The sequence below is a fragment of the Phascolarctos cinereus genome, unplaced genomic scaffold, assembly GCF_003287225.1.
Source record: "Phascolarctos cinereus isolate Bilbo 61053 unplaced genomic scaffold, phaCin_HiC Scaffold_726;HRSCAF=1367, whole genome shotgun sequence".
Classification (NCBI taxonomy): domain Eukaryota; kingdom Metazoa; phylum Chordata; class Mammalia; order Diprotodontia; family Phascolarctidae; genus Phascolarctos; species Phascolarctos cinereus.
In genome coordinates this window covers 10,152,499-10,168,489 of record NW_027556098.1, presented here as the reverse complement: position 1 = coordinate 10,168,489, position 15,991 = coordinate 10,152,499, and the positions used below count along the sequence as shown (strand labels likewise).

General features: G+C 35.7%; 1 protein-coding gene across 4 annotated transcripts in view; it reads right to left on the bottom strand.

Moving 5' to 3' along the window:
- The window catches only part of ARHGAP6 (Rho GTPase activating protein 6), a 672,203-nt gene that overhangs the window by 136,008 nt on the left and 520,204 nt on the right, over positions 1-15,991 (bottom strand). The window contains exon 1 of one of the 4 annotated variants that reach the window (XM_021006213.2): positions 2,294-2,743. The exons of the other annotated variants lie outside the window; for them this stretch is intronic. The gene's annotated coding sequence lies outside the window, so the exon portion shown is untranslated. Of the gene's footprint in view, positions 1-2,293; positions 2,744-15,991 lie in introns of those variants that run through there. 4 annotated transcript variants of the gene reach the window in all.

Below are 15,991 nucleotides of genomic sequence, written 5' to 3'. Positions count from 1 at the left end.
AAGTGCTCTATCCACTGAGCCACCGAGTTGCCCTTACTCTAAAAATGCATGCTAATTGTCATTTTGAAAATAAGCTGTGGAAAACTCTAACAGGCTAGAAATACAGGCATAGTGATAGACTCTACATCTGTTATTTATGTATCATTCAATTAATCAACATTTGTTTATACAGTGCCTACTTTGCTGGGAACTGTGCTAGAGATTAGGGGTACAAAGACAAAAGTCAAGGAATTCTTTCTTTTAAAGAGCTTATGTGCTTTGTGGGGGGCACATATATATATGCCTATACAAAATAGTCATAAAACAGATATGATATACATTTATTTTGAGGCACTAACAGCTAGGGAAGCCAGAAATTTCTTAATGTATAAGTTAATAATTAAGCTGAATCTTAAAGGTAACTCGGGATTTTTTAAAGCAGAGACAAAAGAATATTAGCCTGTTTGAAAAGGTTCATCTCTACGCTAGGTTCAGGTTTTTTTTTTGTTGTTGTTGTTGTTGTTATACCAATTCTGGAAAACCATTGTTTACAATTATGAAATTACAGGTCTTAATACATTATATATTAATAAACTAAATAAAACAAGTTTTGTTGACTATTTTCTTCTTGATTCAAATGAGATAACAAATAAAAGTCTTACAAAGTGAAATACAACGTAGTTCATTATTGATTTTTTTCATATTTGCAAATCAATAGAAGTTCCTACAGTCATAGTTTCACAGTCATTGAATAATAGAGCCTTTCATGGACTGATTTTTTAAAAATCTTTTTTATAAGCAAAGTTCTTGAATAATTCTGGGCAATCACAGACCTGGGTGGGCTATTTCCTTTGTTTTGGTACATCATATGTCAATTCTCTCTCAAAAGAATTTTTAGTGTGCCACTTGGAGTCTCATGAAGAACTCAGCACTATGGCACAATTTAAACTTCCAACCCTATTAGCATAGCCTGACTAGGAGAAAGGCAGAGCTGTGTGTATCCTTTCCCTTTTCCATATGGGCAAAACTGCCAGCAAAAGCAGAGAAAATGAGTGATTTAGTAAAGCATTAGGAGGTTAGAGAGAAAATAAGTACTAGAGACAATGGTATAACATGTAAAAAACTTCTGCACATCTAATTATCGGCTATGAGCAATTGGTAATGGTTTTCCTTCCAAGACATGGCCACTAAAAAATCAACAAAACTATATACTACCAAGCTCAGCGCTGAACTACATTAAGGGTTCAAATAAACTGGCCTTAAACTATTAAAAATGTGTTTAATATCCATTCTTCCTTTTCAGGAAGTAGGCTTTCAAATGAAGTACATAGCAAAAGAATAAAAATACACATTAGGAAGCCTTCAGAGAGAAATCTTAAAGAAAATGAGTCTTTTGTTTTTGAGTTCCACAAGATTAAATGGAGATTCTCTAGCTGGCCCCCAAATCAAATCCACATATTAAATTGCACATTTTTTTTTAAAAGATGGGCAGAAGGGAAAAAATAGTCCATAAAATGCATGGTGTTTAGAAAATAGAAACATTTGTTAGCATTGCATACTTCTCAATGACAGAGACTAACAGCTGATGATTTTGCCTTCTCTGTTACAAGTGATTTCTGTTAAATTAAAATCATAGAAGGTAAGATTTATTCATATACCTGGAAATCATCTAGTCTAAGCCCTTCATTTTGCAAATGGGGAAACTGAGACACAGGGACTCACAGGTAGTTAAAGCAGAGAACAGGATAGAACCTTTTTAACATTCATATTACCAATCAACACAAAAGCAAACACAGTTAATCTAATGCTAAAAAATCCAGAAACTTAAAGTTTGACTCTTTTATAAAAGAGAGCGTGTGTACATCATCATTTTTAAATACCTGATTTATTTTCCAACAATCCTAATTATTACTCTTTGACTTGGAGCTATGACAATTCACAGTGTCCATGAACTTGAGTAAAATAAACATGATCATATCCTGGACTGGAAAATAACATTTATTCAAAGTCTTTTAGCAACATTCAAGCCAATTATATACACCCCTGCTTCATATGTTACAGTCTGCTCATTTCCAGCCTCCTACCACACTGACTTAAAAACAATCTAAAAATAAAAGCTGGTTAGCTATCCTGACCTGACCAGGGCATACATGATAATTAAGCAATCGCAGTGGCAAACATTTCTTTGTCCCCCCCCAAATCTTCATCTCAAAGAGTTTAACTAATGCCAGAAGAGTTACCTGTCCATCTGAGGCACCCTCCTAAGAATCTATTACAAAAGTAAAGGTGATACACATGCACACATGCTGCTTACCCATGAACTAAATTCAGGAGCACCTCTGCTGTTCTTTCTAATTGGATCCCGTTATTCTTCAAGTAGAAACTTAAGTCTGATTTTAATATTTTTTGTGAAAAATGAGATGGTCCTGAAACTGCATCTCAAGTGTCTGAGAAAAAGCCCAGCTGGAGCTGCTATGGCTCCCACGACATCTTCTGCTGCCAGAGACTTCCACTACCATGAATCTTGGGATCAGAATGGGGAAAAAAGATGGAATCGTTTCACTTGACCATTGAGAAGCTCTTGTCACTTCAGAAAGGTGGCAAGCTGTGTCACTGAGTGAGAAAGAGAGAGAGACAGAGACAGAGAGAGACAGAGAGAGAGAGTGTGCATGTGTGTGCGTGTGTGTGTGTATGTGTGTGTGTGTGTGTGTGTGTGTGTGTGTGTGTGTGTGTGTGTGTGTGTGAGAGAGAGAGAGAGAGAGAGAGAGAGAGAGAGAGAGAGAGAGAGAAGGGAGGAAGAGGGAGGGAGGAAAAGGGGGGAGAAAGGATGCAGAGAAATTGAAACTAGATTCTCTCCTCATTTCAATGGGATGTTTTTGCAGGAATACAAGGGCAACTCAGAAGGGCTTGTCTCCCATAGGAGGAAAAATCTCCCTTCCACATGGCTCTACCAACAATACCTAGCCTGTAACCATGCAGACTTTCCATATTAGGAATCAGTTAAAGAATGTTGGAAGCCTCTGGTAAAATCCCTTAGAGCACGGTAAAGAACATTTGACATTTCTTCTGAATTAATCTATTTACTCAGTTTTTAAGCTGTATTTGAAAGTTATCCCCTCCTTCGTTTTTCCTCTAACATTATTCCAAACATAAACAATAATAACATTTTTTCCTTCCTTTATATTGAAGCACAAACACATGGGATAAATTGCATGTTCTTCATGGAACAACAGTCCTTGAAAAAGAGTTCATTTCCTAAACAGAGTTTGTCATGGTCAGAGTGAATATAATGACATAGCTGTGTTTAAAGGGGAGGGGGGAAGTCTGGTCCAGAGTACAAGAAGTGAGATTACAAACACTGAAAAACCAATTATGTGGATAACAGTCGTCCTCCACATGGAACCTTACCAAATAATAACTCCAAATGACATCTTTGTTTCCTAGTTGATATGAACTTACGGTTCTCTCTCCATTTCCTAAACTAACTCTCTTAACAAAAGACTCATTGTGATTACAGTTCATAAAACAAACAGAAAATGATTTAGCAAAATCCTGCTGATATGACATCGAAGAAGCTAACATTACTTATAAAAATAAAATCGAGATTAATAGTCACTTGATATAAGCCACGCTCTCCAGCTGTAGCCTTTTGCAATTGTTTCACATAAGGAAAGAATAAAAAACAACAAATGATATCAGATAGTGTTGCCATAGTAAACCCACTTAAACATTAATGAATCTAAGAATATAATCAATTTTGTTCAAAGGAATAGTACAGGCCAAATCCTGTTACAACAAATACCATTACAACAACAAAAAAAATTCTCTTTACTATGAACTCACTTCCCAACCACAGCACTTACTTCAAATAATATTGGATACACAAAGTTCTAGTACACTAAAAGTACTGAACAGTCCCTTCAAGTTCTTAATGATAGTATTTCACCTGTCATTACATAACTTCTCTGTTTTCCCTTCCTTCTCCCTCCCCATTCCCCAAATCTGGCCCCCAACCTTCTTCTTAGCTAAGAATGCACCCCTGAAACTGAAGTCTAAGTTGATATTAGAGCTAACATATTTCATGGTTAGAGCCCCACTTTGAGAGTTCATAGTACATTGAAGACTTGTGTTGGACTATATGTGTCTGTTGTCTGAAGACAGACAGCCTGGCTAAGTTTGGAAGACTCATCATCACCAGGTTGGTTGAAGGTAGGTGAATGTTTTAGTCACAGACATCTTCAAAGACAATTGATTAAGTTGGAGGGACTTCTCATCTCCATTGATGATGGCATAAAAATAATGAACAATATTTTCCAAGTCCCTAATCATAACAATAAGCATTTCTTTAGCCTTATAACAATTCTCTGAGGTAGACAATACAAGTATATTGCTCACATTTTGCAGATGAGGAAAATAAAGCATAAGGCAGTTCAGAGATTTACAGCTGGTCCCATTGGGGATGTGTGACAACAATGATTTGAACGCGTCTCCTCATTATGTCTAGTGTTTTTTTTCTACTATAGAACACTGACTTAACGTGGTTATTCCTCTTACACTAAGGCATATATGAAGAAAAAACAAATACTTTCACAAGGTTGGCTGATTTTTACTTCATGAACACAAATGGCCAGGGAATGAAATCCGTTTACCTTCTTGTTCCAATATGAATCAATTAACAATAATTTACTATATTTTTACTCTGTGTAAGGTACTACATTTGGTGCTCTTGGAAATACAAGGTTCACAATTAATTAAGACACAATTAATGTCTTCATTGAGCTTTCAATCTACTTACAGGAACAAGAATTATTTATCTATCTAGCCAGATAAATAAGACTATTAACTCAAGACAATAAAACAGTGAATGTAAAACAAAAGAGTGTTAAGGATAAAAATGGCATTAAAGCTTTGAAGAGGGAAAAAACCCTGATGGCTGACAAGTTTGAGGAAGGCAATATCTTATCATTTGCAAAATGAAAAAAATATAAATAAAACTGTGACTGCCCTTAAGAAACTTGCAAAGAAGTAGGACACAATATATAACAATATTACAAGCAACAGTATTATAACAATAATAATATTATGAATTAATATATAACAATATTACAAATAACAATACACCAACCATGAATATTAATTCTGAGGCATCTGACCTAAAAATATACTGCAGTGTCAAGTAACATTTCTCATAATCCGGACAATTTCTTCAAATTAATAGTTGTGGGAGAGTATATCCTCAACAAGTCTTGTGCAACCCTTTGTCTCTTTTAAGAATGGTGCCAAGTCAGGTCCTTAGAGAATATGCAAAAATGGAAAAGAAGTGTCTCCTGGGAGTTCCCTGGACGTTTTGAACAGATGGGTCTTAGATATATAAACAAAAAGTGGAGATAAGGAATTCCCTCAAATGTTTTCTTCTATGACTTAAATATCAACTATGTGAGCTTTACCAAATAACAGGCCAAGAAAGTCACCCAAAAAACCTTGAAAAAAAATTATGCACACACACACACAATGCATTATATATGTATAGCTACATATAACACACACACACATATTTTTTAATGAGATTACAGTAGGAAACAACTCTGCTCAACAGAACTTTGTGGGGGAGGAGGAATGGGAGGGAAGAGAGGCAGACAGACTTCTTATCCCCCAGTTCCTCATTTATCAATGCCACTACCCAAGCCTTTTATAGGCTAAGAATCTCTAATCTGTTGCCAAAGTTCTGAGTCTTCACCTTGGTTCCAACTTCAATATCCCATGTGATGAAGTATTTAAGCTTATATACATTTGTGGTTGCCAGTGTTAATCTGGGTGAGTGAGCTCAGGGCAGAACGTTGCATGACCATTTTGAACTAATTTTAATTAAATCCAAAAGCCCTGGTAAAACAAAACAAAAAAAAATTAAAAAAACCCCTAAAAACTAAAAGCCAAAAAAACTTTACAGCTTCTGAAAGATAAAGATATCTTTTATCTATATAGATTTGGAATGTCAACATTACTTTGCAAACTTAAATTTAAAAAAATTAAACCTAATTTGTTTTAGAAAACATCTCTTATCAACAAAGGTGTGGTAGAAAGAACTCTGGATTGGAGTCAAAAGGTCTGAGTTTGAATTGAAGCTCTGATTTGGTTACCTCTAAGACCTTGAACAATTCATTTCACTTCTCTGAGGATCAGTTTCTTCATTTATAAAATGAACTATACACTTTCTGAGGGGTGTATACAATATATCTTCTAAAGTCCTTCTCCTCAATTCTATGCTCCTAAATATTTTTGATGCATGCAGAATTTTACATGGGACAGCTACATGGTGCAGTGGATTGAATGCCAGGCTTAGAGTCAGGAAGCTTCCTCTTTGTGCGTTCAAATCTGACCTGAGACACTTAATAGCTGTGTGTGGTCCTGGGCAAGTCACTTAACCCTGTTCGCCTGTTTTCTCATCTGTGAAATGACCTGGAGAAGGAAATGGCCCACCAATCCAGTATCTTTGCCAAGAAAACCCCGAATAGGGTCCTGAAGAGTTAGACAAGACTGAAATAAATCAACAACAACAACAGCAACAACTACAACAACAACAAGAGGCATTTTACATTTAATAATTTAGTGGGAAAATTATTTCTAGCTTAATTTTTTTTTCATAAAATTCCCATTTTTTTAGGACCAAATAACAGAGCTCTGCTCTGAAGATCATGGTTTGAGAATCTTGCATTAAATCCTTCTTTCTCAAACTATGCTAACAAGAAACACTGAAATACCCTAAGTTGTTTTTTTCAAGGTAATTGGGGTTCAGTGACTTGCCTTGGGTCACACAGTTAGTGTCAAGGGTCTGAAGCTGGATTTGAACTCAGGTCATCCTGACTCCAGGGCTGGGGTTCTATCTACTGTGCCACCTACCTGCTCTGAAGTGTTGTTTTGTTTTGTTTTTTAAGATGAAACATTGCTTATGATGTTTAAATATAATTTTAGAGAATTTTACTGTAAGAGGTCTGCCAATTTTTTGTTTAAACGGAAGGTGTGGACCACTGTGGAAAAGACTGAGAGCTATTGCACTAAATTAAACTGTATAGACTGTAGGCCTGTCAAAGTATAGTATATCTTCAGCAGACTACACTGAAAGGCATAGGTAGCTAGTTGGCCCAGTGGCTAGAGAGAGCTGGGTATTTAGAGTCAACACCTTAGTTCAGATCCAGCCTCAGACCACTTAATAGCTGTGTGATCCTGGGCAAACCATTTAACCTCTATCTGCCTTAGTTTCCTCTTCTATAAAATGAGGAAAATAATAGCACATACCTCCCAAGGTTGTTGTGAAGATGAAATGAGATAATATTTATATAACTCTTTGCAAAACTTAAAGCACTATATAAATGCTAACGATTATATTTTTCTGCTTAATAAGGCAAATTAATATTATTTACATATTTCTATAAGCCTTAAGGTCAATGATAAAGGTATATAAAATATGGACATATATATTACTATGTATGTGTGTATATCCTATGTAAAAGCACAATGTGGTACAGTGGTTGAGACATCAGATAAACCTCTTTACGTGTTTTCACCATTTATTAAGGTATTGTTAGAATCAGTTCAGCAAAGCCAACAACATGAGAAAAATATCTAAAAGATACTGACATGCCTAAATAGCATTACCAGAGACTGGAGAATGAACTCCAAAATCAGATAGTTACGATTCACCAGAAAATAAACCAAGCCCTGAGGTTAGATGGATATCTTATTTACACAGAAGAAAAACTCAATATTAAAAACTACTGAACAACAAAGACAGTTGCAAATTAGAACTGATAGAAGCATAAGAAATCACCATCTTTTTCTTACTCTATACTATTTTAGCAATTTTCTTTTTGTTTTTTTTAAAAAATCATTAATATATCTTTTAACACTCTGAAAAATATTTCTTTCTCAGTGACGTTATATACTCAAAAGTCTCTACCCACATTTAAGAATCTCTCTATATGGAAAGTCAGTCAATCAACAAGTATTTATTAAGTGTGCCTACTATGGGTCAAGGAGGAAGCTAGGTGGCTCAATGGCTAGAAGTCTGGACTCAAAGTCAGGTAGACCTGAGTTCAAGTCTGATCTCAGACACTTACTAGCTGTGTGACCCTGGGCAAGTCACTTAACCCTGTTTGCCTCTGTTTCCTCACTCGTAAAATAACCTGGAGAAGAAAATGGCAAACCACCTCATTGAAAACTGCCAAGAAAATGTACATAAGCAAAAATTGTACATAACTGAAATGATGAACAACAAAATATAAATGATAATAGCTAGTATTTCTATAATGCTTTAAGGATTACTAAGGACTTTACAAATATTATTTTTTTTGATCCTCACAACAACCCTGAGAGGGAGGGGCTATTATCATCCCCATTTTGTAGAAAAGAAAACTGAGGAAGACAGAGGTTAAGGGACTTACCCAGGGTGAAAACAGTACGTGTCTCAGGCTGGTTTTGAACTCAAGTTTTCCTGAATCCAAGTCCAGCACTCTACTCACTGCACCGTGAAGCTTCCTATTGGAAGCTGAACTGGGTAATCAATTCAGAGGCTGGAGCAAAAGGTCAGAGAAGAAATTATGGGAGTCTGAACTAAAGTGGGGCATGTGTGAGTAAGAAAGATGTTGAAGAAAGAATTCTGTAACATTGGTAAACAACCACTGTCAACAGGGAAGGATGTGAAGGAGAATAAAGGGATAAGAATGATTCTGGGCTTGTAAACTTGTGCAAATGAAAAGACAGCAGTGCCTTGCACAGAAATAGGGAAGTTAGGAGGAGGGGTGAGTTTAGGGACAAACATGAGTTCTGTTTTAGATATGTTGATTTTGAGATGCCTACAGGGCATCCGAGGAAATATAATCTGCTGAAAATTTAGTCAACAGGAAAATATATTAGATCACAGACAGACCTAGAAGGGACCTCAGATTTCCTCTAGGCCAGGGGTTCTTAACCTGAGGTCCATGAACACCCAAGGGGTCCTGTGGATAAATGTCAGGAAGTCTCTGAACTTGGGAAAAAATTACATCTTTATTTTCACTGATTTTTGTTTTCCTTTATAATTCTATGCATTTTATTTTATGCATTTAAAAACATTATTCTGAGAAGGGATTAGAAAGTTGCACCAGACTGCCAAAGGGGTCTATGACAAAAAAAAAAAGTTATGAGAATTCCTGATCTAATCTAGCCTCTTCATTTTACCAACATAAAGTCAGGGGACGTTGAAAAACTTGCCTATAATCTTACCTGCTTGTTAGTGGCAGAGATGGGATTAAAACCTATCTCCTACCTCTGAGTCTAGTTCTTTCCCCTCAACCATTGGTGTATTTTTATGTACTCAATTATATAAAAATGAATAACTTCTAGGTTTTTTGCCCTGTCCCACACTTGGTAGACTCTACACTGTGAATGGCACTATTTAAGGTACTGTGGACATGTGCTTTATTAGTGCAGAGAAGAGATGATCCACCCTGCCCCCCCCACCCCCACAAAAGGGGAGAAATTTAAGTAGTTTCACTTGCTGGAAAACGTAGTTAAAATTTATGTAGTATTTAATTTCTTTTTCATATTGCCCCAAAGCATATACAGCATTATAGTAAAGCAGCTTATGTTTCAAAAACAGGAAATCTATCCATTAATCAACCAGCATGTATTTAGGGACTGCTATGTGTCAAGTGGTGGTGCTATAAGGGGAAAAAATAAAACAGTTCCTGACTTCAAGATGCTTACATTCTACAGAGAAAAACACATACATATAAGCATATATCTGTGTCTGTCTCTCTGTCTTTCACTCTGTGTATATGTATGTGTGCATGTGTATATAAATTCACTTGGGGCAGGGAATATTAGTAACTGGGGAAGTCAGGAGAGGCCTGACTTGTAGGAGGAGGAAATTGAGCTGAGCTTTTAAGGAAATTCGAGGGGGAAAAACCAAGCCACTTTTAGCAGCTTGTATTAAAACAACTTCAGAAACAAGATTAATTGGGCTGAAGTGGCATTTAGAAGATGGTTCCATATGGCTGAGGTTGTGGGCCAACTTCTTCTGTGGGGCACATTAACATCAGTATCACCATTATGCATTTGCCCCTACATTCCATTGTGTCTTTGTCTTCCTTGCCTCTTGACATTTCTTCTCTTGTGCCACAGGCATAGTGTGGGGAAAAGCTTTCAATTGAGACATGAGACACTGCTGAATTTAACTTAACATGCAAGCACAGTCAAGATGGCAGAGTACAGGTCTGGACACAGCTGAACTCTCCCAACATTTCTCTCCAAACAACTCTAAAATAATGCCTCAAATCTAACGAAACAGAGAATTTCCAAGCATTATTGATGAAGAGACCAGAGTTTAATAGAAAATCTGACATTCAAACTAAAGGCTTAAGAGAAGCATAAAAAGGTAAACATGAAAGAGTAACCATAAAGGACTCCATAAAGTTAAAGTGTTTACATTCCCATATGGGAAGATGACACATGTAACTCCTAAGAACTTTATCATTATTAAGGCAGTTAGAAGAAGTCTACATGGATAGAAGGCATGGGTTCTGTTGGGATGATCTAAAGAAAAGTAGGGGTGAGAAAGGAGGATGCATTGGGAGAAGGGGGAAGGGAGGGGTAAAATGGAAAAAATTGTCTCAAAAGAGGTATGCAAGAAAGAGCTTTTATAGTAGATGGGTAAATGAGGTGGTGGCAGGCAATGCTTGAATCTCATTCTCATAAGAATTGGTTCAAAAAGTAAAGAATACACACACACACACACACACACACACTCAGTTGAGTATAGAAATCTATCATTCTCAATAGGAAAATTGGAGAGGAAAGGCACAAGAAATGTGTGTGTGTGTGTGTGTGTGTGTGTGTGTGTGTGTGTGTACCTGCCTGTGAAATTGTAAAAGGGTAGATTAAGGGAGTCAGTAGTCAGAAGCAAAACAGACTTTTGAGGATGGACAGAATAAGACACAGAAAAAAGAACAAAGAGAAGAAAATAAAATGGAGGGAAATGCACAGTAATCGTAACTGTAAATGTGAATGGGCAGAACTAACCCATAAAATGGAAGCAGATAGCAGAACGGATTAGAAACTAGAAAACATGTTGTTTACAAGCATTCACATTTCAAACACACAGAGTTACAATAAAGTGCTGGAGCAAAATCTATTATGTTTCACCTTAAGTAAAAAAGGCAGGAATAGCAATCATGATCTCAAACAAAGCAAAAGCATAATTAGACCTAATTAAAAGAGATAATCAGGGAAACTACATTTTGCTCAAAAGTACCAAGGACAATGAAGTAATATCAAAAATTTTACAGCAAGTTTCTCTGATAAAAGTCTCATTTCTTAAATAGATAGGGGACTAAGTCAAATTTATAAAACTAAGAACCATTCTCCAATTTATAAATGGTTAAAGGATATTAATAGGCAATTTTCAGAAGAAGAAATAAAAACTATCCATAGTCATAGAAAAAAGCTCTAAATCTCTATTGAGTACAGAAAGGCAAATTAAAGTAACTCTGAGGTACCACCTCATGCCTATCAGAAATGCTAAATGTTGGCAGGGATGAGAAAAAAGAATTAATTTACTTTCCTTTTCAAGAGAAAAAATAATTAATAAAAACTATCAAATTGTCAGTGGATTGGTGAGCTGGTCCAATCACTGTGGAGAACAATCTGGAACTATATCCAAGGTCTATAAAATTGTGCATATTCCTTGATTTGGTAATACTAGATAGTATTACTAGTAGTACTAGATCTGTACCCCAAAGAGAACAAAGAGAAATAGAAAAGGATCTATATCTACAAAAATATTTATAACACCTCTTTTTGTGGTGGCAAAGAACTGGAAATTGATGGGATGTTCATTAATTGGGGAAAGGCTGAACATGTTGTAATGTAATGGAGTACTATTGTGCTATAAAAAATGATGAGGGGAGTGGTTTCAGGAAAAAAAAATGGCAAGACCTATCTGAATTGATGTAAAGTTAAATGAGGAGAACCAGGAAATCACTGGACTTGGCTACTCTGATGAATACAATGATCCAAGACAATCCCAAAGGACTCATGATGAAAAAATGCTATCCACCTCCAGAGCAAGGACTAATCAACAGCAGGTTCAAAATGAAGTATAATTTTCTCACTTTATTCTTTTCTTTTGCTTTTTTAAATAATATACTTAATATGCAAATAGGTTTTATGTGATTTCATATGTATAATTGATATATTGTTTACTTTCTCAGTGGCCAGTGGTAGGGTAGAGGAAGGGAAAGAACATGAAACTCAAAATTTAAAAAGAAAAGAATGACTAAAATAAATAAAAAATTTGAAAACAACACATAAACAACTTAGCTTCTTTCTGTGCGCAGAAAATTTATTAGCTCTCCCTTCATTCTCTCTCCCCTTCCCCTCCGAGAACCTAAATAATTTCATATTTCGTTACCTAGTTATGTTTTGCATTCCCCAAGCAGAACAAAAACCATTGAAGTTAGAGATTGTTTTCATTTTTGTCTTTGTATCACCTTGTACCCAGTATTGTTTATGGCACAATACAGGAGACACACAAATGTTTGCTGAATTAAATTGATTTGATTGTATTGAAGGATGAAATGAAATTATGTTAGTAATTTAGAAAATCACTGTCACTTTTTTGTTTCTCAGCTTACTTAGATCGGGTTACCACTTATGTACACATTCCAAGCCAATGAAAAGAAAACATCTGTAAACAAATTGCAAAACAGATCAACTATAACATAATTAAAGTGGCCATCAACAAACTCTTACCTTCTCTTAATCTAGCTATTCCAATCAACTTTTGTTAGAAGCTTCCATCAGTCAGTCAAATCTTGTGTTCTTACTAAACCCAAATTAAAGCATATTTGTGCATTGGAGGACCTTAGATCTCTCCAAACCTTCTTTATTTTTATTGTTTTAATGCTTTTATTATACAAACCTTTCAGAAAAGAAATGAAAATCAATTATGTGATTTACCACATCTGACGCGAGGCACTTGCTGGAAATAGAAAAGCAGAAGAGGATTCTTACCTACTTGAAATAACGACTTCTCAAAGACACGGGGAAAATTGCCATACATAGTGTACTCAACACAATACTTTAAATTTATATAGAGTTTTTTTCTATATGGATCTAAACAGCAAGCTACTCTAGGGTCATTAAAATGTATTATTCATAAATCTTTCTTCCTATCTTTGCGAGATGTGGGATGTTGCATATAATGTGTGGCTCATTTAATATATCTGTTACTTTTTAAGCATCATTTTCTCTTTTTATTGTTTTCTAAAAGAAGGATTTTTATGGGGATGGGAGGTTGAGGGATATATTGGAAAATTTGGGTGATCTGAAGAAAAAAAACAAAAAAAGTAAATTTATTACTAACTCACATGTAACTTCTTTGGAGCTTGATTTCTTTATCTATAATATGAGAGATTACAGTATGTAATCTCCATTGTTCCTTCTAGCTCTAAAAAGTCTGTAAGCCCAGAATGCACTTGAAAGCTAGTCAAGTATATAGTCTCCCTCAGGAATACATTATATAACATATCTACAAACCCATTGGAACTCATCAGAATTCCAGTCATATGATTTCTGACACCGAAGAAAGGAAGCAAGATTCTTAAAATTTGCCTTTTGAGAATTGCTACTATAAGCTATAGCAGTACTACAAATAACAATTAACCACTCCCCCCCCAAAATGTTTACTCATAAAAAATTCAACCCCTGTCTTTTATTATGTTAAAAATAGAGTGAGGGCAGTGGGAAATAAGGGGGGGAAAAGACATCCTGGAATCAGGAAGATCTGAATTCAAATTGATCTTGGATACTAGCTGTGTGATCCTGGGGAAGTCACTTAACCACTATCTACCTCAGTTTCCCTACCTGTAAAATGAGGCTGATAATAGCATCAACCTCCCTGCGTTGTTGTGAAGGTCACATGAGATAATATTTATAAAGCATTCAGCACAATGCCTGGCTCAGCGCAGGTATTTACTAAATGCTCATTTTCTTCCTGCATGAACCAAAGGCATGGCAAGTTGAATGGTGAAAATCTTTCGGAACACTAGTATATTCTGCCTCATTTAGGCAGTGAAAAAGCATAGAACCTTTTAATGCAAAATAAAATATTTACAATATGATTGAACAATAATGGTTGACATTTATGTAGTAAAGCACTTCATTTTAATTGAGCTTCCCAAAAATCTAACAGTGCATATAGTATTATTATCCACATTTTACAGATAATGGAATTAAGGATCAGAGAGGCTATTACATATGCCTAAGTTCCAATGGATAAGTGATAGAAGATGGATTTGAACCTGTGTCTTGATTCAAAATTCAGTGCCCATTTCACTCTACAATAACCATCATACAAGTCTGTGATAGATCAGAGTAGTTATCCCTTGCTGCTTTTCTTGGATAACCAATTTTTAAGGCCCAGATTTATTTCATTATCAAAATACCCTTTCTACCAAGTATTATACCATTTCTATTGGTTTATTCATTCATTAAATTATCATAATCTGCATCTATTGTGGTTCTACACATATTGATGAAATCAGGTATCACCAAAAGCACCATTGACTAAGAATTTTCAAGACTGTGCTTATTTTTCTATAAGGGTATTATTAAAATTAAACCATATGAGTATAATTAACATGTAAGTATACATTACATATAAGCATATATTACACTTACTAGGAGAATTTTAAAGCTAACCCTCCACTCTAACCCACCTTAATATTTACATTATTCCTTTATAGGACGTCATTTTATACCTAAGGGTAGGTGGCTATGTATTGTTTTATGCCCTGAAATCTTGGCATGAAGATCAACCAGTGACCTTGGGTTATGTAAGTACTGGGGGATCAAAGCTCTAACAGGTTCTAAACAGTTGGCAAGACTCCAACCACTGTCCTTCTGATGGATTTTGTATCTCCAAGAAGGCTTTCCCTATCCTCCTTAATGGTAAGATCTTCCTTCTGTGGACCATCTCCAATTTATGCTGCACGTATCTTGTTTGTATGTAGTTTGCATATTATCTCCCTCAGAGAGCACAGATTTTTATTTTTATTCCCAGTGCTCAGTGTCTGGCATATAATAGGTGCTTGATAAATGCTTCCTTACTGGTTGATTGTTATCCAAGGATTGATTAACCCAGGATCACCAGGATCACTAGGTAATTGTTTTTTTCAGCAAGTAGTGAAGGACATATACATAGATGTTAAGAAATGATTATTTGTTTGAGTATTACTATTTTGCTGTTTTTATTAATCTTTTTGGAATGGATCTATGATTTTGTTGCTATAGAAAGCTCCCAGTTAGGAAACTCTCTCTACCTAATGCAGATCTATACCTGCTCTGTAACTTATATCCCTAGAGAACCGCTTATTTCTCTTGGCTCATAGAGCTACAATGCATGTATCAGTGCCAAACTTGAACCCAGGACTCCCAATTCAGATCTCAATCCACTAACCAACATGGCCTCTAATTGTTCTTAAGGTGAGGAAAAAAGAGGACCACAAAACTTATTTGCTGATAATGATTTCACAGTGCAAGAATTAACGCTGTCAAGATATTAATATGAAGTAAAAATGTTGATAGCCTTTCCTTTCTAGCTCTGTAGAATACCACACTACTCCTCCAGAGATGTGGGAAAGAGAAGGTTGGCGTGGCAGATAGAATCATAGAATTTTAGGGTTGAAAAGGGGACTTGTCACCTGTCCCGACATGCAGGTTTTAATTTTATTTCAATTAAACCCCTCTCCCCCATTTAAATTCAGCAAGGGATGGATATTAGCAATGCTTTCCCCACGAGTATTCAATATATTCCTAAGGAATCTGCAAACTGCTGCCAAGGTCTTACTCTCCAACAAGTCTCAGGTTATCTGTGAACTTTCAAATTTTCTGATTTTTTTTTCCTCTTTGAGGTTGACTAGGAAAGGGTGGGGAGGCAAAACCTAATGTCATTATTCTCCCACAAAGCAATAAATTA